General features: G+C 44.7%; 1 protein-coding gene across 3 annotated transcripts in view; it reads left to right on the top strand.

Annotated features, from left to right (window-relative positions):
- The first annotated feature begins 499 nt into the window (after nt 1-499).
- Nucleotides 500-23,189, top strand: part of LOC141217696 (uncharacterized) — a 50,626-nt gene continuing 27,936 nt past the window's right edge. Inside the window, exons 1-2 of one of the 3 annotated variants that reach the window (XM_073665833.1) lie at nt 500-833; nt 7,885-8,052. The gene's annotated coding sequence lies outside the window, so the exon portion shown is untranslated. The remainder of the gene's footprint in view (nt 834-7,884; nt 8,053-23,189) is intronic. The other 2 variants (XM_073665832.1, XR_012286496.1) reach the window with 2 other exon arrangements.

Here is a 23,189-nt window from a genome sequence, read left to right as displayed (position 1 = left end):
TTTATTTTTAATAGGAGTTTTTCTGTGGGGGATTGTTTGGGGGGGAGGCAGAGCACAGCCCCCGGCAGAGGATTCCTGTCTGGAGCTCTGCTCTGCCACAGCCCCTGCTGTGTGTTGAGGGGGCGGGGAATGGTTACTAAGTGGCCCGCAGCTTCTTCTGTGAGGCTGCGGGGTGCTGTGCCTAAAGCGCTCTGGAGGACGGGAGTGCCTGCTGGACCTCCGCCCTCCAGGGCGCTCCTCGGCAGGATGCGGGACGGGAGTGTTAACAGGGGTGGGGAACAACAGGCTCTATGCTGTCTCCAGCGCCGGCGGCAGGCAGGAGACCTGAATCCCCTCTGTGCCCGCCGCCGACATGGAAGACAGCCCGCACTCATTTATTAGTGCAGTGGAGCCCTGCGCCCGCTGTGAGTGAGGCGCAGGGTCCACTGCCGCACTAGCTTCAGCTTCCTGCTCCGCCCCGCAGCTTTCTGGACTGGGGGGCGTGACCTGCGGGGTCACGTGAGGCGGACATGCGCCCCGCACATGCGCATCGAGCGCTTCCTGCCCTCCAGCTCCGCCTCCCCCAACATGCCTCTTCGGCCTAGTGGAGTCGCGCGCCCGCTTCCGGACCGCCACGTCTGCCCGCTTCCCCGAGTCAGCGCGCGCCTGCAGCACTACCGCAGCCACCTGCCGTCCCGTGCCGGGTTGAGTGGCCCGATGAACACTGTAAAGTTGTGCGGATGCGGCGGTCAGGTGAGGATGGGGATCGGGACCAGGCCGCGGAAGTAATGCAGCCCCCCGTTCCAGATGACCCGACCGCCGTGGAGGGGACCGTTGTATCGTGGGCAATTGGAGTGAGTAGGCCCAAGTGGTGAGGGGACTGGGACTGGGGAATATGATGTTCCCATAAGGGGTTGAGGGCCAGGGGCAGGGTGATCTGGGGATTTAGAGCTTGGGGCCAGGGGGATGAGCGCTGAGCCCCGACATGAGAGCCTGTAACCAGCGCTCGCCCCCCTGTGCAAACCCAGCCTGGAGGGCCTCAGCAATCTGACCTGATCCTGAAATCTCCATGACATTCGACTCCGGGACCAGCAAAGAAAGGAAGTAACGTGGGATGTCCCGGTGTTTATGTATCCAGGGGACGGCTTGCAGCAGCCGTCCCTTTCGCTTCATTGGATCCTTCCGGGGGCTTCAGGATCACTGGTCAGTAAGGGGCAGAGAAGGGGGGGTCACCAATCGCCACGGCCCAGGGAGGGGCCACCACAGTCAGTGACTCCCTCCTTATTTAGTATGGAGTCTACCATTATGTCATCAAGATGGGTTTGTTGTGATCTACCTGCCAGATGAGTAAAAATGGGAGCATTAGTCAACCCAAATGCCATCACAAGGTTTTCATAGTGCCCCTCAGGAGTATTGAAGGCCGTCTTCCACTCATCTCCTCAATGTGAATGAGATTATAAGCCACCCTGAGGTCTAGTTTAATCAAATTGTAGGAGCCAAATGGTTTTCTAAAGAGGTCTGGGATGAGAGGGAGAGGATATGCATCCCAGACCTTAATCTGATTAAACTCGCAAAAATCAAGGCAGGGGCACAACCCCTAGTTTGTTTGTTTTTTGACAAAGAAAAACCCCACTGCAACGGGAGATGAAGAAAGTCTTATGGCCCTTTGGTAGACTTTCAGTGATCTAGTTTTTCATGGCCTGCCTCTCTGAACCAGAGATATTATATAACCTGTTTTTTTGGTAGCTTGGCCCCAGGAATAATATTGCCGACGCAATCATAAGGATGATGGGGAGGAAGTTCTTGACTCCCCTGTTCAGAAAACACATTCCTAAAATCAGACCCACCGTGGCTATCCGAGTGACCAAGCAGTGTTCTTGGCAATACTCGCTCCATTTTACCACCTCCCGAGTCTGCCAGTCTACGGCTAAGTGCCCACGATGCAGAAATGCTCTGGATTTTTCCTGAGCGTTTCTGCATCTCCCTGGCAGAAAAAAATGCATGCGGATTTTACATGTGTTTTTCCTGCCAGGGACATGCGGATGTGAAGCGTTCTTCACATGCATTTCCGCATGCGGGTTGACAAGCGATTTTAGCATCACTTGGAAAGTGCTTGACAACTTGGTCACACTATATAAATACGTGCAACCAGCATGGATTTATATAGTGTGACCAAGTTAATAGTTGAAGAAAAAAGATTAAAAATGGTAAAAAAAACAAAAAACAAAAACATTTTACTTACCTTCTGATGGCCCCTGGTCTCTTGTACGGCTCACGGTGGTGTGAAAGGACCTTCCATGACGTCATTTAGTCATGTGACAGATCACGCGACCGCTGTCGAGCCGTACAAGAGACTGGGCGCAGCGGAGAAAAGACAGGGGGCCATCAGAAGGTAAGAATAATGTATTTTTTTCTTTTCTTTTTTTTTTTTTTTTTTTTTTTTTACTACAGGTACCATGGTACCCGGGTCTTGAGGAGAGTCTCTTCTTCTCCAGACCCGGGTACCATCCACACGTTGAATCGCTTAATATCCGCATGTGCACATGTAGTCATGCGGATATTAAGCCATTCAATGGAGGCGAAAACGTTGCGATTACGCAAAATAATTGGTAGTGCTGCGGATTTTTCCGCACTGATAATGCGCAGCGGAAATTTCCGCAGCATGTGCACAGCACATGGGGATTATCATTGGGGAACATTGCAGACCTTCTACCAAGCGTTTAAGCGTTTCTGCAATGGAATTGCCGCTGCGGAAACGCTTAAAAGACGCATAGTGGGCACACAACCTACCACAGGATTGTGCAGCGTAAACCAAGGTAGTCCAAGGACCACAGGAGAGGGCAAGCCCTCTAGCACATAACAGTCAATAAATTTAGAGTGCAAGGCCCCTACCTGCAGGTGTAGCACACGAGCGACAAGAGTAAAATACCCCTAGCTCAAGGGTGCAGAGTCAATGGCGATTATGGGTGTTGAGCCAGAAAATTTATGAGGTTTGAGGTCCTGATCGAACCTAGCGTCGATCAAAATAAACCCCGCCCCAATGTCCAGAAGGGCAGAAATTACCACCATACTTTTGCCAAGATGGATCTTGGACGGTAAAAAAAAAAATTGTGACCTACCCACAGAGGAAATAAGTACACCCCCGAGTTGCCAATTCACCCCGCAACTCGCGGGCGCCTTAGTTTTCCGGTGGGTGTTTAGGAATTTAGGAAAGACACACACACACACGTGCAACATCCCCCCAGAATACCCAGAACATGCCCCCACCAGCCCCACAGACCACCCAAAGCAAGCAGCATCCCCCAGAGCCCAGCACTGACCTCCTCCTGAAGCTTCACCGTATCACTTTCTGCATGAATCTCTGGCGTCTGGTGCTAAACTAGAACACGCCCATAATGCAGTCAGGACACGCCCCCGCAAACTACGTCATACCTGGAAGGAGCCCATACATTCTAACGTTTACCAGGGAGGAGGCTGCAGAGCGAGTTGTGGGTGGTGAGGCTGCTGAGTATTGGGGAGACATGGCGGATGACTGCGCACCCCACACTGAGCTCCCGGGGGGGGCAGTCTCAGTCCGGGGGGGGGGCACCCTGGCTTCCTGTGGATGTGGTTAGTCCCCTGCAGCAATGGTCGGTGACGGGTCAGAGCCGGGGATTACAGGGAGCCGCAGCCTCTCACCTGTCAGCAGTTGGACTATAAACCAGGTTTCCAGTCACTGACAGTATGGCTGGAGCTCTGCCCATTATGCACTGTTAGAACTTGGCGATGTCTGCCATGTTTGGAGGTTCCTGGATTCTGTATTTTTCTGCACAGGGTTTGTCCATGAGAAAAAGGAACACAGAGCGCCAGTCCTGGCCCCAGGTTGTGTCTGGTACTACAGCTCCGGTCTAGTGACGTGACAGGTGCTGAGCTGTAATGCCACACACAGCCTGTACCTAGGGGTGGCGCTGTAATCCAACAGCTCTGGCTTTCTACTCTGGGGCAACTTCTGTAAGGCTGAATTCACACATCTGTGCTCCACGGAGCGAGCTCAGACCTGACAACCGCTGGGTCACCAGTGCTGATCTGTGATTACCTCCTAGGAATGGATGAGGCACTGATCAGGTCCGGAGAGCCGGGCCGGGTCCTCGGATCCCACCACGGATGTGTGAATTCCTCCTTAAGTTAATATCTTAGTGTTAGAGTTCTCCTTTAGAATTTGTGTTCACATGAGAGTAATTTATTATAGTTTATTGTGTAACTTTCGAAAAACGTATCGATTACTAATCCTGAGTTACAGCCAGTGATAGTCTAGAGCTGCGTTCAGAGATCTGCAGGCTTCTGAGCTGAAATCTCCCGCAGTCCTTGCTGAGATTACTATTGTTAGCGTTGCAATGTTAAGGCAGGTGCAGATAGCAGTGTTTTCGGTCGGAGTGCGATCTGACAAAACATTGAATCGCACTGTGACCAGTGTTTGTCCAAGGAGAAAAATCGCACATGTGCACGGCCCCATAGACAGTCTGTCCGAGGACAAAAATCACTATGCTTGAGTTTCATCTAATATTCGGATCACGTTCGGCCATGCAAGTTAATGAGTCCTTCGAAAAGATCGCACTGCACTCAGATGACATCTGAGTGCAGTCCCATTTTTCACGGATTGACGGAACGAAGAAGATGGAGAATTTTTTTTGACCTATGTCTTGTATCTTGTTTTGTGTCACTTTATGTACAGTTCTGGCCAAAAGTCTTGTGACTGATACAAATTTTGGTGTTCACTTCAGTGTTTTTAGATCTTTTAGTCAGATGTTTCTGTGGTTACTGTAGTACAATTATCAGCATTTTATAAGTTTTACACTTTTATTGACAAATACATCAAGTTTATGGAAAGATTCAATATTCAGTGTTGACCCTTATTTTTCAAGACTCGTTCCCTTCGCCTTGGCAGCTGGATATCGGCTGCTGGGCCAAATCCTGACTGACGATGGACAATTTTTGTCTAATCAGTGCTAGGAGCTCACTACATACATTTCTGTTTGTCCACCCGCTTTTTGAGGAGTGACCACAATCGAATTGAGATCTGGAGAGTTTACTGGCCATGAACCCAAAATGTCAATGTTACCCAGACACTTAGTTGTCACTTTTGCCTTGTGACATATTCTCCGTCATGCTGATATATGCATTGTTAATCACCAAAAATGCTCCTGCAGTGTTCTTAGGCAAAATTGTGAGTGAGCCCACTCCCTTTTGATGATGGATAACTCCACACATGACTCGTCTCGGGTGCTTTACTGTTGGCATAACACAGGACTCAAAGTAGCACTCAGCTTTTCTTCTCCGGACATTCATTCTTCCATATGTCCCTAACAGTTTGAAGGGGGCCTTCATCAGGGAAATAACTTTACCCCAGTCCTCTGTAATCCAATCACTGTAGTTTACTGCATTTTATAATCCTGTTCTTCATCTTTTTCATGGAGAAAAGTGGTTTCTTTGCTGCCCTACTTGACACCAGCACAGCCTCCAAAATCCTTCTCCTCACGGTGTGTACAGATGCACTGACGCCCGCCTGCTGCCATTCTTGAGCAAGCTCTGCACTGGTGTTGAACCAATTCCATAGCTGAATCCTATGTAGGAAGTGATACAGGGACTTGCTGGACTTTTTTCGGAGTCCTGAAGTCTCCACAGCAAATTAACCTCCCCCTATTAAGTTATTATTTTTTATAGTGCCATTTATTACATGGAGCTTTACATGTGAAAAGGGATATACATAGCAAAAAACAAGTACAATAATCTTGAACAAAAACGAATCACCGACTGGTACAGGAGGAGCGAGGACCCTGCCCGCGAGGGCTTACAGTCTACAATGAATGGGTGAGGATACAGTAGGTGAGGGTAGAGCTGGTCGTGCAGTGGTATGATGGAGCGGTGGTTACTGCAGATTGTAGGCTTGTCAGAAGAAGTGGATCTTCAGCTTCCTTTTGAAGGTTTCCACGGTTGGCAACAGTCTGATATATTGGGGTAGAGAGTTCTAGAGTAGGGGGATGCATGGGAGAAATCTTGCGTGCGATTGTGGGAAGAGGAGATAAGAGGGGAGTAGAGAAGGAGATCTTGTGAGGATTGGAGGTTGCGTGCAGGTAAGTACCAGGACACTAAGTCACAGTTATATGGAGGAGACAGGTTGTGGATGGCTTGGTATGTCATGGTTAGGGTTTTCATCTGGAGTCTCTGGATAATGGGGAGCCAGTGAAGGGATTGACAGAGGGGAGAGGCCAGGGAATAGTGGGGGGGACAGGTGGATTAGTCGGGCAGCAGAGTACAGTTATCTGACAGGAGAAAACAAACTCCTTTGCCATGCTTGCCGATGGGGCGAGGGGTGTGGGAAAGGTGGAATCCAACGTATGAAAGTGCAGCTGGAGAGGCCATGTCAGATGGGGTGAGTCAGGTACCATTGATGCCAAGGAAGGAAAGTTTGTTAGTAATGAAAAGTTTGTTGCAGACGGAGAGAGCATTCCATAGAGCTCCTGTTAGTGGGATTGGGGAAGCTGGGGATGGGCAATGGGTATAGGGTTAGAAATGTTGCGGAAATTTGATAGATTGTGGATGAGAGGTAGAAGTGACTGTGGGGATGTGGTGAGGAGGGCCATGATTTGGAGAGATATCGCCAGCAGTGAGGAGCAGAAGGAGCGAGCGTGAGGTGGCTGTCTGTGTTTAGAGACAGAGGATTGTATGTTGAGGAACAGATCTGAGGAGGAGGTGAGATGGAGGGAGAGATGACCAGTTCATTACTAGGTGTAGGGATTAGAAGGGTTAGTAGAACGTGTAGGACTATAGGGGTGAGAGTGAAAACAAAGAGAAACATTTTTTACTCTGGCTGTGCAGTTACCTTCAGGTATCTTCTGGTTCATTTCTGGTCTAACTCAGTGCAGCACACTGTAAGGTGGCTGCCAGACAGGTCGTGGACGGGAGGTATGTGTCCCCGAAGTACCAAACTTCGGTGATGTAGGACATGGAGAAGCAGGCTCCAGAACACATAGTGCTGGGAGGGAGTTAATGGGCCCGGATTAAAGGGCCGGGTTTTAAGAGCAGCTGAAAGAGTTGGGGGGAAATAGCTGCTCACTTACCTCCAGTCCAGGTCTTGGAAGGCCTGATTTAAGACAGCTGCGCCTGTCTCAGTGGTGCTGTGTGTTGTGCAAGGTGAGCAAACCTTGCATGTGCTGCTCAGTCTGCTGGAGGCCGAGAAAAGCACTACATTTAAACGGCTGATGCCGTGCTGTATGGACTGGTTATTTTTAGTTTTGTTCTGTTATAGCAGTGTTTCCCAAACCTCATCCTTACGGACCCCCATAGGTCATGTTTTCAGAATCTCCTTAGTATTACACAGGTGAGAGAATTCCTGATGCCTTGATGATACTTCAGTCACCTTTGTAATACTAAGGAAATCCTGAAAATATGACCTGTGGGGTCTGTGAGGATGGGGTTTGGGAAACACTGCGTTATACCTTTTGTGTATCTATTGTATGGTGGCAGAAGGTGCCAAGCCCCCCCTGCTTTGGGCAGAGGGGGGGTATGTAAGGTTGCTGCCGGACAGGTCGTGGACGGGAGGTATGTGTCCCCGAAGTGCCAAGCTTTGGTGATGTAGGACCCGGAGAAGCAGGCTCCAGCACACATAGTGTAGTGATAGGGTTTTGTGGTTAAGTAATTTCTTTGGGAAAAAATTAATATGCATTTTTTTTTTTTTTAACAATTCATCTGATCATTCTTCATAACAATCTACAGTTAATGCAAATTGACACTATAAAAACTGAAGCAGCAAACTTTATGAAAGCCAGAATGTGTTTCAGTCTCCAAACTTGACGACTGTGTATTATTGTGTTACCTCTTTTGTATATTATTGTCACCTCTTATCTTGTGTATCGCTTCTCTTTTCAGTTTGTTAGCCACATGCTGCCAGGCGAGAGCTTGTGGGCACAATCATGCGGCTGGTGATTCTTGATGACTATGCCCTGGCCAGCGAATGGGCAGCAAAATACCTAAGTAATCGCATCGCCCAGTTCAATCCTGGACCTGACAATTACTTCACACTTGGGCTACCCACAGGTAATGTGCCTTTTATCTATCTTTATCCAGTTTTCCACGAGTTGGTTCCAGCGTTTTAGTTGTGGATTGAACTATTTTTGCACATGTGAATTACGAGAAGTCCTCACGAGTAAGTCAGATGTGTACGGCAAAGCTTCATAGAGGAGGGAGACTCCAAGTTCACCGCTGAACATCTGCTCTCTCCATGTTTCGTTGCGATCTACCAGTGTCTCCGTAAGATTTGGCCATTCTCTACTGTTATATGCAAGAGTGTGCCAATTTTCCAAAGAAACAAGGAGATTGAGTAGCTCAACAGCCTCTTGCCACTGATCGGCAAACAAATTTGGAGAAAATAATTGGACAAAGCCTGAAGGACGCGGTAATGCAGGGCTGTGTTCTGGGGGATCGATGAAGACCTAAGAAGCATGATCTGTGCTGAACAGTATGGATGGTAATCCAAAGCCTCCATAACCAAGCTTGGCGTGGAAGGCACTCGGGAAATAGGAGTGTGAGTTGGGGGTCTCCCAGTGGTAATACAGTTGGAATCACTGCCTTATTAATACAACGGGGAACTGTTTTTATTTCAATTAACAATTTAAAGGGGTTGTCCGCACCCTACACTGATTTAATCCTAAATCTCTATTTAATTTAATAATCTACCGTATTTTTCAGACTATAAGACGCACTTTTTTCCTCCAAAATTTTGGTGGAAAATGGGGGGTGCATCTTATAGTCCGAATGTTGGGGGGGGTGTGTATATATATATATATATATATATATATATATATATGTGGGGTGTGGGGGTAGCGGTGGAGGAGCGGGGCACAGGAGGCAGCGGCCGCCCGCTGCAGCCTACACTGTCCCCGCTGCTACAGCAAATTAATATTCACTGCTCCCCACGCCCATGGGGCATGGGGAGCACTGAATATTCATGCTCCTTAATAGCAGCACACAGTGTAGCCGCACTGCGGCTCCTGCTGCTGCCGGAATCGCCTGTGCCCGCTATTAAAGGGCTTGAATATTCAACCTCTCTCCACGCCCATGGGCGTGGGGAGGGGGTGAATATTCATGTCCTTTAATAAGCGGGCACACGCTATAGCCCGGCAGCAGCAGGAGCCGCAGCACGGCTAAGCTGTGTGCCGGCTATGAAGGAGAGTGAAGTCACTGCTCCCCGCACACACAGACCCGGCATGGGAGTGACTTCCGGGAGCTGATCTTTCCATGTCAGCCGCGCATGGCAGTGACGTCATGCGCGGCTGTAAAATAATACTCTTTCTGTATTATTTTTTCTACTGAGGACTTCTCAAAGTATCAATATCACGATATTCTTATAAAAAAATGTATCTATTTATTCTTGGATTGTCCATTAAAAAGAATCAGATTGCAGCAGGTACATACAATAATTAGTTATAAAGTAATTGTCCATTTGTCCATAATTAGCTTAATTGTTGAGATTCACCCATCTTTCCTTGGATCCTGGCTGGTAAATCATGTCTTTATCCAGCACGTGTCCAGGCCTACATGTCAGATACTTCTCAGCATGAAGATTCTGTGTCTTGTGGGGTGGGAAGAGCAAGAGAGCCCCCCTTTCTGTACCATGGGCTTTTATAGCCGGTCGTATGGACACCTGTTCTACATATGGTGGTGAACCAAAAATACACACACAAATAGCGCATGTCAACTAGACACGATGGCTGATGCATAGAACTCAGATTTAAGAAAAATGATTATCGATTATTAATTATTTAACATTCCCCCCTTTTTGAGGATAAAAAGGACTGAAAAATCCTCAAAAGAAGACAGGTTTATCATTAGGATAACAATCATTTTTTCTTTCCTTCTTCCTTGGCAATATCATTAAATTTCCATAATAATAATAATAATAATATCAATATCTGATTATTGTTATATAATGATGTGAATTCATGTTATGGTAAGCCGTGACTAATATTCATTTAATATGTATAATTATACTTCCCTATATCTAAATTGAAGTAATCGCGGGTCCAATCGTCATCATCTGATGTCATCGGGTCGTCGTCTCGTCTTCTTCTTGGTTCTTTTATAACAGTCTTTAGATGAAAACTCCTTTGAAATAAATGACAGCGTGTAGATATTGTACAGTCCATAATTGTATTCATCATTGTGCAGTCTATAAACTGTATTCTTTATTAGAAAGATCATGTGTGTCAACTGATAAGAAAACAAAGTCCATGGATGAAATGTAGCTTTAATATCTGTGTGATGTCACCTGGACTGACGTTGGATATTCTGGAATCTTCCCCGTGTCATCTGCACTGGTCTCATGTCACTTTTGGAACAGATGTGACGTCTTTGGTCAGTAAAGCAAGGGTTAACTTGACACTTCCCTGCTTTATATAGCCCCATAACCAGTACTCAGTCCTTTATATACAGGACACATATGCCAGGTATTACCTGTTCACCAGCTTTCATTGAAGCGTTGCAGGTGATAAGAAACCACTGGAACGTGATGAAACTTGAACACAACACAGTTCATATAGGATCATCGTCCTCTGCCGTCCCGGTGATCAGTGGTGTGAATTGTATCTGACACAGTCTATTATCACTCAGCATTCACACCTGTTACCTTCTGAGACTTCCGGATATCGGTTGCGTCTTCTTGTAACCTCTGAGAGTCTCTTTGATTTATAAATATGAAAGTCTTTATTAAGATAGAATTCATAATTGCGATGTCTTGATTGAAGTCTTCATTCCCTAATCTGATACCAAATCTGGCAACTTTCCTAACCTATAATATCACAGCGTACCATAGCAATCAATAATATCCATCTAATTATTATCAAAATATTAAAATAAATTATGTTTGGAATAATAAACAATAATAGATAATAATTCATTATTAATCAAGTTCTTCATGTGATAGAACATTTTTATGTCATAGGTGTAATTGCCTTTTCCAACCCATAGGTGTCAGTGTGTTTTGAAACAACAAGTGTTTATATCTTTATTAAACCAATAATACCAAAGAATGTATACTGCTGAACTAAAATGAATAAATATATGAATGTAAGAATGAATGAATGAATTGTTGTGTTTACTCAGAAAATGTAAACATTTTTCTTATATTAATTCATATCATCATTATATTTAATGAAGCAATATTCTTTGTACTAGACATTACCCCATTAAATATTAATGTGTTTTCTCAGTTGAAATATTGAACTGAATTAAAATCAAAAATTGAAAATTAAAACTGAAAAATGGAAAAATAAGAAAATAAGTAAGAATAAAAATGTAAAAATGAAAATAAAAATAAGGCCTTCATATGTTAATGACAAATGAAGAGTAATTATATTCTCCATAAAAAATACCTTTATATTTCCATTATCTGGATGATTTCATATTTGTCATAACCTTGTATCACCAAAAAAATATTAAACTATGCAACTTTGCATGTAATACCCTTCTTAATTATACCATTGTACCTTATAACTTTTTGACAGTTAGGGTGATTAATGAGTGGAACAGGCTGCCACGAGAGGTGGTGAGTTCCCCTTCAATGGACGTCTTCAAACAGAGGCTGGACAGACATCTGTCTGAGATGATCTAGTGAATCCTGCTTTGAGCAGGGGGTTGGACCAGATGACCCAGGAGGTCCCTTCCAACTCTACCATTCTATGATTCTATGATTCTATTATTGTTTCTTCTTTATTAAAATGTGTGAAAAAATAAGTATTGATCAAAAGTGATTATGTAATCAGGATCAAAAACACATTTTCCCCTTTAATACCAAAAAATATTATTTTATAAAATTTATGTATATATCAGAACCAAATTAAAAATAATTATTCTTCTATGAACATTTTGCATAAATTTCATATCGATGAGTAGCATAGATTTGTCTACAGAGAGGTGTGTACCTATTTAGGTAACCATTAAAAATAATATCATAGTTATTCAAGAATATTATCATGTGGAAAATTATTCTAAATATAAATTTGCTTTGTAAACCATTTGATGTGTGGTTGCTCTTATCCACTATTAGTTAAATCAAGAAATAATAATTATTAAAGAAATATAGAAGTATATATATATGTAGATAATACCTAATTATGTATTATAATTTTTTTTCAGAATTAAATATATTTTTGTACCTTCACATAAAGAAACATTTTTTTTTTCCAAACATACAAACATACGAGGCCTCTGTCACATCAATCACACTTAGCAGCTGCTGATTTACTCATCTGTCACCTTCACTCTGACATTCACAGATCTGTTCAACTCAAACATTCCACATATGAAGTTTTAGATATATATATATTTAACCCAAAATTGTTGTATCCCAATTTATTAATGCGCATTGTCATATCAATTAAATATGTTAATATTCTTTGAATATTCCCCAAGTACATATTATATAATATGAGAGTAAGTTGCTGAAATTTCAGATACTTGAAAAAAAAACCTCTTGTTTGGCTATGTGCACACGATGCAGAAATGAAGCAGAACATTTCTGCATCATTTCTGCATCTCCCTGGCAGAAAAAACGCATGCAGAAATGCGTTTTTCCTGCAGAATACATGCGGATCCACATGCAGATTCACATGCGTTTCCGCATGCAGATTGACAAGCGCTTTACTGGTGATTTTAGCATCTCTTGGAAAGTGCTTGACAACTAGGTCACACTATATAAATCCATGCAAACAGCATGGATTTATACAGTGTGACCCTAGAGAGTGTATATACTTACCTCCGATGGCCCGCGCTGTCCTGCTCACTCCGTTCTCCCGGCTGCCGGCAACTTTGAATTGAAAGACCTGCCGACGTCAGCGTCACGTGACCCGTCACATGACTCTGACGTCACCGCAGGTCCTACAACTCACTGCAAGTGCCGGGAAGCAAGCAGGAGCGCTGCGCGGGCCGACAGATGGTAAGTATATATATATTTTTTATTTTATTCTTGTTTTTACAGCTTTTTTAATGGTACCTGGGTGTGGATGAGACTCTCCTCTCCTCCACACCCGGGTACCATCCGCATATTAGAACGCACCAATTACGCAAGTACAGATGCAGTCTTGCGGAATTGGCGCGTTCTAATGCAAGTCAATGGCGGCGAAAACGCCGCGTTTCCGCAAAATTAAATGACATGCTGCGGATTTTTGAGCGCAGCGTTTACGCTGCGGAAAAATCCGCATCATGGGCACAGCACATGCGGATTTCAATTGGGGAACATTGCTTCCCTTCTACCATGCGTTTTTCATGCGTTTCCGCGGCGTTTACGCAACTGCAAAAACGCTGCGGAAACACATGAAATACGCATCGTGTGAACTCAGCCTTATAGATTCTTTTTTCACTGGCTGCCCGGTCTTAAGTTACATCAGCTGAAAATAGAATGAATAGGATCTATACTATTAGCTCAAAGTTCAAAGGCCGCAGCTGTCACACGTCATGCTGTAAAGCTACTTTAATTTGCACGAACACTTCATGCACAGAAAATATTAATTAATTAATGTTACACATAAATCATGCAATTTTCAGCTTCCTGTGTGAATAAAGAAATAAATCCATTTTAGAGTTGTTTGATCAAATCCTGCTTTGGAATGAAAACTCTAAGGAAATATAAGAAAATAAAATTAAATATCAAATTCATACAGAAACAGAATTATTTAAATATCTTATACATATATTGGTTGGTTCTAATGTAATTCAAAATATTGTTACTTAAATTTATATATAAAGTTCTAATTTATTAATTAATATATATATATATTTTATAAACATATATATAAATACAATTATACACAATCTCTACTTAGACAAGTGTATATATATATACATACATGAACTACTACCGTGTTTCCCCGAAAGTAAGGCCCTGTCTTACATTAATTTTACCCCCAAAAGTCCCACCCTGCCTTACTTTCGGGGGAGGCCTTACATTGGGAAAAAAAATGACGACAATTTTTTTTAACAATAAAATTAACATTTATTAACAGTCCGGCAACCCTCCCCATCCTCCCCCCTGCAGCATCCCCATACAGTGGTTCTGCCCCCCACTCTGCCACCACACATACTGACACATACGGTACCGGTACAGCCCCACACGGCACCCACACACATATCGTACCGGTACCGTACACACACTGACACATACAGCCCCATACGGCACCCATACACATACCGTACACATACCGTACACACACACACACACACACAGACACACACACACACACACACAGAGAGAGTTTCGGAACTTACCGTTACTTTCCTTCTGTTTCGATCTCCTCTGCGGTGCCGGGCTGACGATTCGGATGCCGGGGAAGCTGGACCAATCGGAGCGAGCCTGTAGGCGGTGACGTCGCAGCTGATTCGGCCAATCAGCTGCGAGCCGGCTGACTGGCCAATCACAGCTCGGGCTGGTGGCCAGCAGGGACTACGGTACGGAGCCTGTGACGAACAGGCTGATCGGCCAATCAGCCTTACATTCCCCGCCCCCCCCCCGCTACCCTGCCTTACAATCGGGGGGTGCCCTACATTGGCGGACCCCCCGAAACCCCCCACCCTGCCTTACTTTCGGGGGGGCCTTACTTTCGGGGAAACACGGTAGAAACTATGTAACTACAATTTTACTGTATAAGATTATAAATAAATATTGAGACATTGTAACACTTCTATGCTACATTATAATTACAGTTTTTCCTTAGCCACTCCCTAAACCAAATCTTCTGTCTCTCTCAAATATCTCCAGGAACGCCCTATTTAGGAAAGACATTTTTCTATCCTTCAAAACCTCAGAGAACTGCCTGTCCTTCTGTCCACATTCCATGACGTCACTGTGAGCCGGTCGTCTCACCTGACTCTGTCCATCAGTTTCGGCCATTTTCCTTTTTAGAGAATCACAGTTCTGACTGAGAATTAACTCATTCTGTGAAGAGATGGACCTTTGCACTGGCTGATATGGCTTATAACAGATATGAAATCTCCTGCGTATTTGATAGAGTTCACTATGGGGATGACTCAGTCTAGGAGAGTTTGATATTGGCTTTTGATAAGATTTTACCTTTCCTGGTTTTATAAAATTAACTTGATTTTTTTCCTTTTCACGATTCTCATGTTTCCTAACAGAATCCAGCAACTGCACACATTTGAATAGGGATTCTTTTTGTGACGCTATAACTCTAGATACTGGATCTAGGAATTTGAATTTTTGTACAAAACTTTTTATCATATGTTGTACTTTTCCATTTTTGATGAGAGCTTTGTACAACCGTTCAAATATGGACATGAATGTATATGTACATTCCTTCCTACCAATCCTTAGTTTCTGCAGATCTTCTATGTTGGGAAAATCCTTTGTGACACAATAAATCAAATATCTTAATCTGTCCGAATCATTTTCCCATCCATTAGGAGAGTCATTTTCACAGGGCATTAAATGTAAACGTCTGGACAATGTCACAGGAATCCATATTTTAAATAATTGATTCCTCTCCTCATTGGATAAATCAAACTTATCAGAGAAGCTCTCAAATGTCTCTGAATTTCTACAGGCATGGATTTTGACATCATATTTTGGCATGATTTTGTATAATTTCAGCAAATTTTTCCTCATTTTAATTTGCAGTTGAGCCTGGGTAATTCCTGAATTCTCTGATATTTTTAGTGGCTCTTGTACGTCCGCTCCTCCTACGTCACTCACGTCTCCTCCCACATCACCTAGTATGTCGGTTTCTCGTATGTCAGTCATGTCTCCTCCCATGTCAGGTTTCTGTATGTCCATCTCTTGGTCAGACCCAAGGTCACCTTCAGTTACAGACACGTGTCTTATTTCTTGTTTATTTTCCACATTACAGTCAGAATCAGTATCACCATCTGACATTTCTACACTATTTTTCTGCTTAGAAATCTCTAACACAAGACTATGAAAAAAATCTACCAAATGTAGAATATTTCTCAATTTCTGTTTGTCTCTATTTACCAATTTAGAAGTGAACTGTAAATTCTGCAATTCACATTCTTTGTATAAACTGAGCCACAAAACTTCTATATCATCTCCTACATTAACTTTGAAATTAATATTACTTTGTTTAGCAAAAGAAGAAATTATATCCATATTTTGCTTACCTTAAGATTCCTTAGCTTCTCTTTATCAGCACATCCTGTCTTCAGTTCGTCTGATTCTTTTCCTGTGTGATTCTGTTCCTTGTTAGTACCTCAGTCTATAGATCCTTTCTGCTTCTCGTGACAAATTAGTGAATTTACTGACACGTGAACAACAGCTGTTCAGCTCGTCAGGACTTCCCCCCTTGTTCACGGAAGAAATTCACTTAATTAAAAAAAAAACGAAAAACAGGACTGGCTGGCTCACCATTGTAAAATAATACTCTTCTCTGTATTATTTTTTCTACTGAGGACTTCTCAAAGTATCAATATCACGATATTCTTATAAAAAAATGTATCGATTTATTCTTGGATTGTCCATTAAAAAGAATCAGATTGCAGCAGGTACATACAATAATTAGTTATAAAGTAATTGTCCATTTGTCCATAATTAGCTTAATGGTTGAGATTCACCCATCTTTCCTTGGATCCTGGCTGGTAAATCATGTCTTTGTCCAGCACGTGTCCAAGCCTACATGTCATCTGCTTCTCAGCATGAAGATTCTTCTTGTGGGGTGGGCAGAGCAAGAGAGCCCCCCTTTCTGTACCATGGGCTTTTATAGCCAGTCGTATGGCACACCTGTTCTACATATGGTAGTGAACTAAAAATACACACACAAATAGCGCATGTCAACTAGACACGATGGCTGAGGCATAGAACTCAGATTTAAGAAAAATGATTATCGATTATTAATTATTTAACATTCCAAATGAATTTCCATAATTAACCATTTAACAATGATAGGGCAGCTTCAGATGGAATGGCTCCCCACAGGTGGAGCAGGCCTCAGGGCAGTGTAGAATAAATGGAGGTGCGCTGGGCGTTGTAGTGCAGGGAGGCAAATGGCACCGGCGAAAGAAAGGAGCGGAGGCAGCTCAGTGCAGTCATCCAAGATTTACTCACAGTTCTTAGACAGTCCACAGGTGCACTGTACTGGTGCAAGCCTCCCGCGTCGCGCCGCGTTCACCGGGCAGGGGTTCCATCTTTCCTCAGGCAGTTTGGGTGTACCTGGCAGAACCCCACTTTCTTATGTACCTCTCTAGACTGACTTCACGCTGGGTCTTACTCCCTCCTGCCCTGCGCTTCCCACTGTGAATCCTGTTCGGGTGGCTGCGAGGTCCGCCCTGTCCGTCGGAGTTGCACAGACCTGCTTGACCTTACTCGGATTGAAGTGGGGGTTTGGCTCCTGGCTATAGAAGTCAGAAGCCTCAGGTTTTTCCAGCCGAGGCCTGAAGCTGCATGACTGGGCCAGGGGCCGGTCCCCTTCTTGCAGCCTAGATCCTCCTGACACTTGGCAGGTTCGGGGTGTACGGGTGGCGCCTGCACTCGCCGTACTCCCCTAGGATCCCTTCTACAGAACAGAGCTTACTCCCTGCTCCCCTCCTGGGCCTCAGTCCTGGGCCCTTGAAGTGGAGCGGAGCTCCTACAGAGACTCTGCTCCCAGACTGTTCCTCTGAACCACACTCCTCAACTTCCTGCTCTTGTTAAGATGTCTACCTTTTTATATATCTACTGTATGAGTGCTCCCATAAACTACTTCCTTCACCCACACCCACTACTGGTTCCCCCTAACTTTGGGTTCCCCCCACCCCAGCCAGGGTCAGGGCTCAGCAGAAAACTACATTGCGTCTTGCCCCTCCTGCTGGCCTGGGGTAGTGTAGTGTTGGATGTAGGTGTTGGGGTTCCATGCAGCACTCCCTCCTTACCTGAGAGAAGGGAGACACCACACCTCTGGGTGAGGAGCAGTACCTCTGTGGCGACCAAACCCTCAGGGGCGCCACACTACTACATAGATGACTATGGAGATGCATTATACTTTATGGATGACTATGGGGCTGCATTATAGTACATGGATGATTATGGGCTGTGCATTATAATTTATGGATGACTATAGGGTGCATTATGTTTTATGGATGACTATGGGGTGCATTATATTTTATGGATGACTATGGGGGTGCATTATAGTACATGGATGACTATGGGCTGTGCATTATACGTTATGAATGACTATGGATTGTGCAATATCCTTATTGAAAAAAAACACCATCCTTATTGAAAAAATGACCAAGTATGCAATGGACCAGGCAACTGTTAGGTGGATTCATAACTGGCTTAGTGATCGGACTCAAAGGGTGGTTGTAAATGGCTTCACATCCAGCTGGATGAATGTCTCAAGTGGGGTACCACAGGGCTCCGTCCTGGGACCTGTATTGTTCAACATCTTTATCAATGATTTAGATGAAGGAATTGAGGGTAAACTGATTAAATTTGCTGATGACACAAAGCTAGGAGGGATAGCTAATACTAGAGAAGAGAGAGGGAAGATTCAAAAAGACCTAAATAAACTGGAGCAGTGGGCAGCAACCAACAGAATGGTTTTTAACAGGGAAAAATACAAAGTACTACATCTGGGCAATAAAAATGAAAAAAGCATATACAGAATGGGAGGAATAGAGCTAAGCAACAGTACATGTGAAAAAGACTTAGGTATACTAATAGATCATAGACTGAACATGAGTCAACAGTGTGATGCAGCAGCAAAAAAGGCAAATACAATTCTGGGATGTATTAACAGAAGCATACAGTCTAGATCACGTGAAGTCATTATCGGTCTTTACTCCTCTTTGGTCAGACCTCATCTGGAATACTGTGTACAGTTTTGGGCACCACATTTTAAAAAAGACATAGACAAACTGGAGCAAGTTCAGAGAAGAGCGACCAGAATGGTGACTGGTCTGCAAACCATGTCCTATGAGGAACGGTTGCAGGATTTGGGAATGTTTAGCTTGCAAAAAAGAAGACTGAGAGGAGACTTAATAGCTGTCTACAAATATGTCAAGGGCTGTCACATTGTAGAAGGATCATCTTTATTCTCATTTGCACAAGGAAAGACTAGAAGCAATGGGATGAAACTAAATGGGAGGAGACACAGATTAGATATTAGAAAAAACTTTTTGACAGTTAGGGTGATTAATGAGTGGAACAGGCTGCCAGGAGAGGTGTTGAGTTCCCCTTCAATGGACGTCTTCAAACAGAGGCTGGACAGAAATCTGTCTGAGATGATTTAGTGAATCCTGCTTTGAGCAGGGGGTTGGACCAGATGACCCAGGAGGTCCCCTCCAACTCTACCATTCTATGATTCTATGATTCTATATAATTTATGGATGACTATGGGGTGCACTATACTACATGGATGACTATGGGCTGTACATTATACTTTATGGAGGACTAATGGCTGTGTATTATATTATATGAAGGATATGGGCTGTGTATTATGCTAATATGGATGACTATGGGCTGTGCAGTGTATTATATGGAGGACTATGGGATGTATTATACAATATAAAGGACTATGAGATGTCCATTATACTTCTTCTTTGGAGCCCCGTGACTTTTACATACGCCCCTGATGAGCATAGTTTATTTTCTTCTATACATTAAAGAACAGTAGCAGAATGGGGAAAATGTACCAGGATGAGGGATATACTGTATATACCAGAATGGGCCCGGGATAAGGGACATATACCAGAATGGGCGATATAAATACCAGGATGGGGCCAGGATGAGGGACATATATACCAGGATGAGTGATATACAGTATATACCAGGATGGAGGACGCGCATATATATATATATATATATATAATATAATATAATATAATATAATATAATATAATATAATATAATAATTTATTCAAGATAGAAGGGGGACCCGGTCCAGATCTTGCACTTGGGCCCATACGACTCTAGTTACGCCACTGCATGCAGCTATAACCAGTCAGTCAAATGGGTACATACAGTACTGTGCAATATTTTTAAACAGGTATGGAAAACTGCTGCAAAACAACATCAAAGCATCAGGTACACTTGCATACAGTTTTGTGAAGGACCTCAACAAGGAGACTGTTCCCAATATCTTGGCTCACTAAAAAATAACCACAGATCTTCTGTGGATGTAGGCTTGGACAAAAATACTTCTGTCTCTCTATGTAATCCAAGACTGACTTGATGATTTTGAGATCAGTGTTCTGTGGGGGCCATATCATCACTTCCAGGTTCGTTGTTCTTTTTTATACTGTAGATAGTACTTAGTCACATTGGCTTTATGTTTGGAGTCATTGTCCTACTTGTTAGGAATTGTGGTTCTGTGCTCCCACCTGAGAATGGATCAAGTCCAGTGCTACGCTACTCCGGTTTGCAGGGGCCACCATTGTCCTGACTCTGCAGGCGAAGCTACTACGCATGCAGGAAAACCGCCTCAATCTTATGGAGCATCGCGCTCTGGAGTAGTAGGATTTGTGAGGACGCGGGATGCCGTATCTCCCGCTGATATAATGCCCGGTTAACATGGGATGCTGTGTTCCCCTGATTGCCAGGCAACACACGATACTGCGGTGTCTGGCACTAGGCAGTGGTGGGATTGGGTCCAAGCTGCTGTGCAAGTTAGCAGGGAGTGGTTGTCTTGGGATGATTGAGAGGTATTCAACACCTGATCATTAGGCGGGCTATTTAAACCTGTTCCCTGCTCAGTCCTTTGCTGTTTATTACAGTTTCAATGTGCTGTGGTGGTGAGGGGTGCTATCATTATTAGCTGTTATCTTTCCAGTGTTTTGTCTTAGGAGTCCTCTCTTTCCCTTTTAATTTTTACTAGGTGTTCTTATAGAGGTACCCACCTGGTTCTTGACTAGGCACCGGCCGTGTCACCAGACCCCAGCTGGCTGGCGACAGTGGGCCTGGGAAGGCTCTGCCAAAGTCCCCCTTCCATCACTGGGAGCTGAGTGAAAAGTGTTCCCGGTCCTAAAGAGCTCACCTAGCTGGGCAGCTTGCGCCAAGTGCGTCTGTCCCTGCGGATTTGCTGGTTTGGTGCCAGTCTTCCTGGGTCTTTCTGCGTTAGCGCATAACACTGCTGAATAATAAATTTAGAGCCAGTCAGACGCTTAACTGATGGTATTGCATGATGGATAATTATTAGTGTTGAGCGAGTATGTTCTGTTAACCCTTTCGGCGAGTATGCTTGGGCCGAGCACCGAGTAGTTACAGCTGCTCGGTGTTATGTTTAAATCACTCCCGTGTGCATGATTTGCGACTGTTTGACAGCTTTAGTACATGTAAGGAATGTCTATTTATTACACATTCCTCACATGTATTAAAGTTGTCATACTCGCCAAAAGTGTTAACAGGACATACTCGCTCAACACTAATAATTATCTGCTATATTTCTCTGCATTGAAGACACCATTCATGATGACCAAATCCCCAACTCCATTTGTTGAACTGGAGTTCCAAATATGCTAGGTCCCTCTGTAATGGTGTAGAACAGGGGTCCTCAAGCTACGGCCCGCGGGCCACATGCGGCCCGCGGAGGACTTTTATCCGGCCCGCCGGGCTGTGGGCAGAGGAGAGCGGTGTCAGCGCCCGCCCTTCCTCCCGCTTGCTCAGAGCCCCGGCAGCCCGATACTTACCTCTCCCCGTGCCTCCGCAGATCCGCTGTCTTCCTGGTCTGCGCTCCCTGTGACGTCTCAGGTCAGAGGGTGCGGTGACGTCTTTACACCGCGCCCTCCCCTGAGCCGTCACAGGGAGCGCAGTGCGGGACGTCACTGCCGCGACACTGGAGTCCGGACCTGAGCAGCGGCAGCAGGCAAGGAGGGAGGTGAGTATTGGATTTTTTTTTTTAATGTATGGAGGCATGGGACATAATATTAGGGGTGACATCCTGCCTGTGGCATTATATGGGGGGGTGACATCCTGCCTGTGGCATTATATGGGGGGGGGTGACATCCTGAACGGGGCATTATATGGGGGGGGTGACATCCTGAACGGGGCATTATATGGGGGGGGGTGACATGCTGCATGGGGCATTATATGGGGGGGTGACATGCTGCATGGGGCATTATATGGGGGGGTGACATCCTGAATGGGGCATTATATGGGGGGGTGACATCCTGAATGGGGCATTATATGGGGGGGTGACATGCTGCATGGGGCATTATATGGGGGGTGACATCCAGCATGGGGCATTATATGGGGGAGTGACATCCTGAATGGGGCATTATAAAGACAGGGGGGGTGATATCTTGCACGGGGCATTATATGGTGGGAGAAAGGGAAATCCTGCATGGGGCATAATAAGGGGGGAACAGCCTGCATAGGGCATTATAAGGGGGAAACAGCCTGCCTATTGAGGACCTATGCTGCCTATTGGGGACATTTACCTGCCTATTGGGGACCTATGCTGCCTATTTGGGACATTTACCTGCCTATTTGGGACATTTACCTGCCTATTGGGGACCTATGTTGCCTATTGGAAACATTTACCTGCCTATTTGGGACATTTACCTGCCTATTGGGGACCTATGCTGGCTATTGGGAACATTTACCTGCCTATTGGGGACATTTACCTGCCTATTGGGGACCTATGCTGCCTATTGGGTACATTTACCTGCCTGTTTGGGACATTTACCTGCCTATTGGGGACCTATGCTGGCTATTGGGAACATTTACCTGCATATTGGGGACATTTACCTGCCTATTGGGGACCTATGCTGCCTATTGGGTACATTTACCTGCCTGTTTGGGACATTTACCTGCCTATTGGGGACCTATGCTGCCTATTGGAATCATTTACCTGCCTATTTGGGACATTTACCTGCCTATTGGGGACCTATGCTGCCTATTGGGAACATTTACCTGCCTATTGGGGACATTTACCTGCCTATTGGGGACCTATGCTGGCTATTGGGTACATTTACCTGCCTATTGGGGACCTATGCTGCCTATTGGGGATATTTACCTGCCTATTGGGGATATTTACCTGCCTATTGAGGACCTATGCTGCCTATTGGGGACATTTACCTGCCTATTGGGGACCTATGCTGCTTATTGGGGATATTTACCTGCCTATTGGGGACCTATGCTGCCTATTGGGGACATTTACCTGCCTATTGGGGACCTATGCTGCTTATTGGGGATATTTACCTGCCTATTGAGGACCTATGCTGCCTATTGGGGACAT

The sequence above is a fragment of the Phyllobates terribilis genome, unplaced genomic scaffold (genome assembly GCF_046119375.1).
Source record: "Phyllobates terribilis strain yellow unplaced genomic scaffold, ASM4611937v1 Scaffold_243__1_contigs__length_2969482, whole genome shotgun sequence".
NCBI classification, from domain to species: Eukaryota; Metazoa; Chordata; class Amphibia; order Anura; family Dendrobatidae; genus Phyllobates; species Phyllobates terribilis.
The sequence above is the reverse complement of the archived record's forward strand: the minus strand, read 5'-3'. Positions and strand labels throughout refer to the sequence as shown.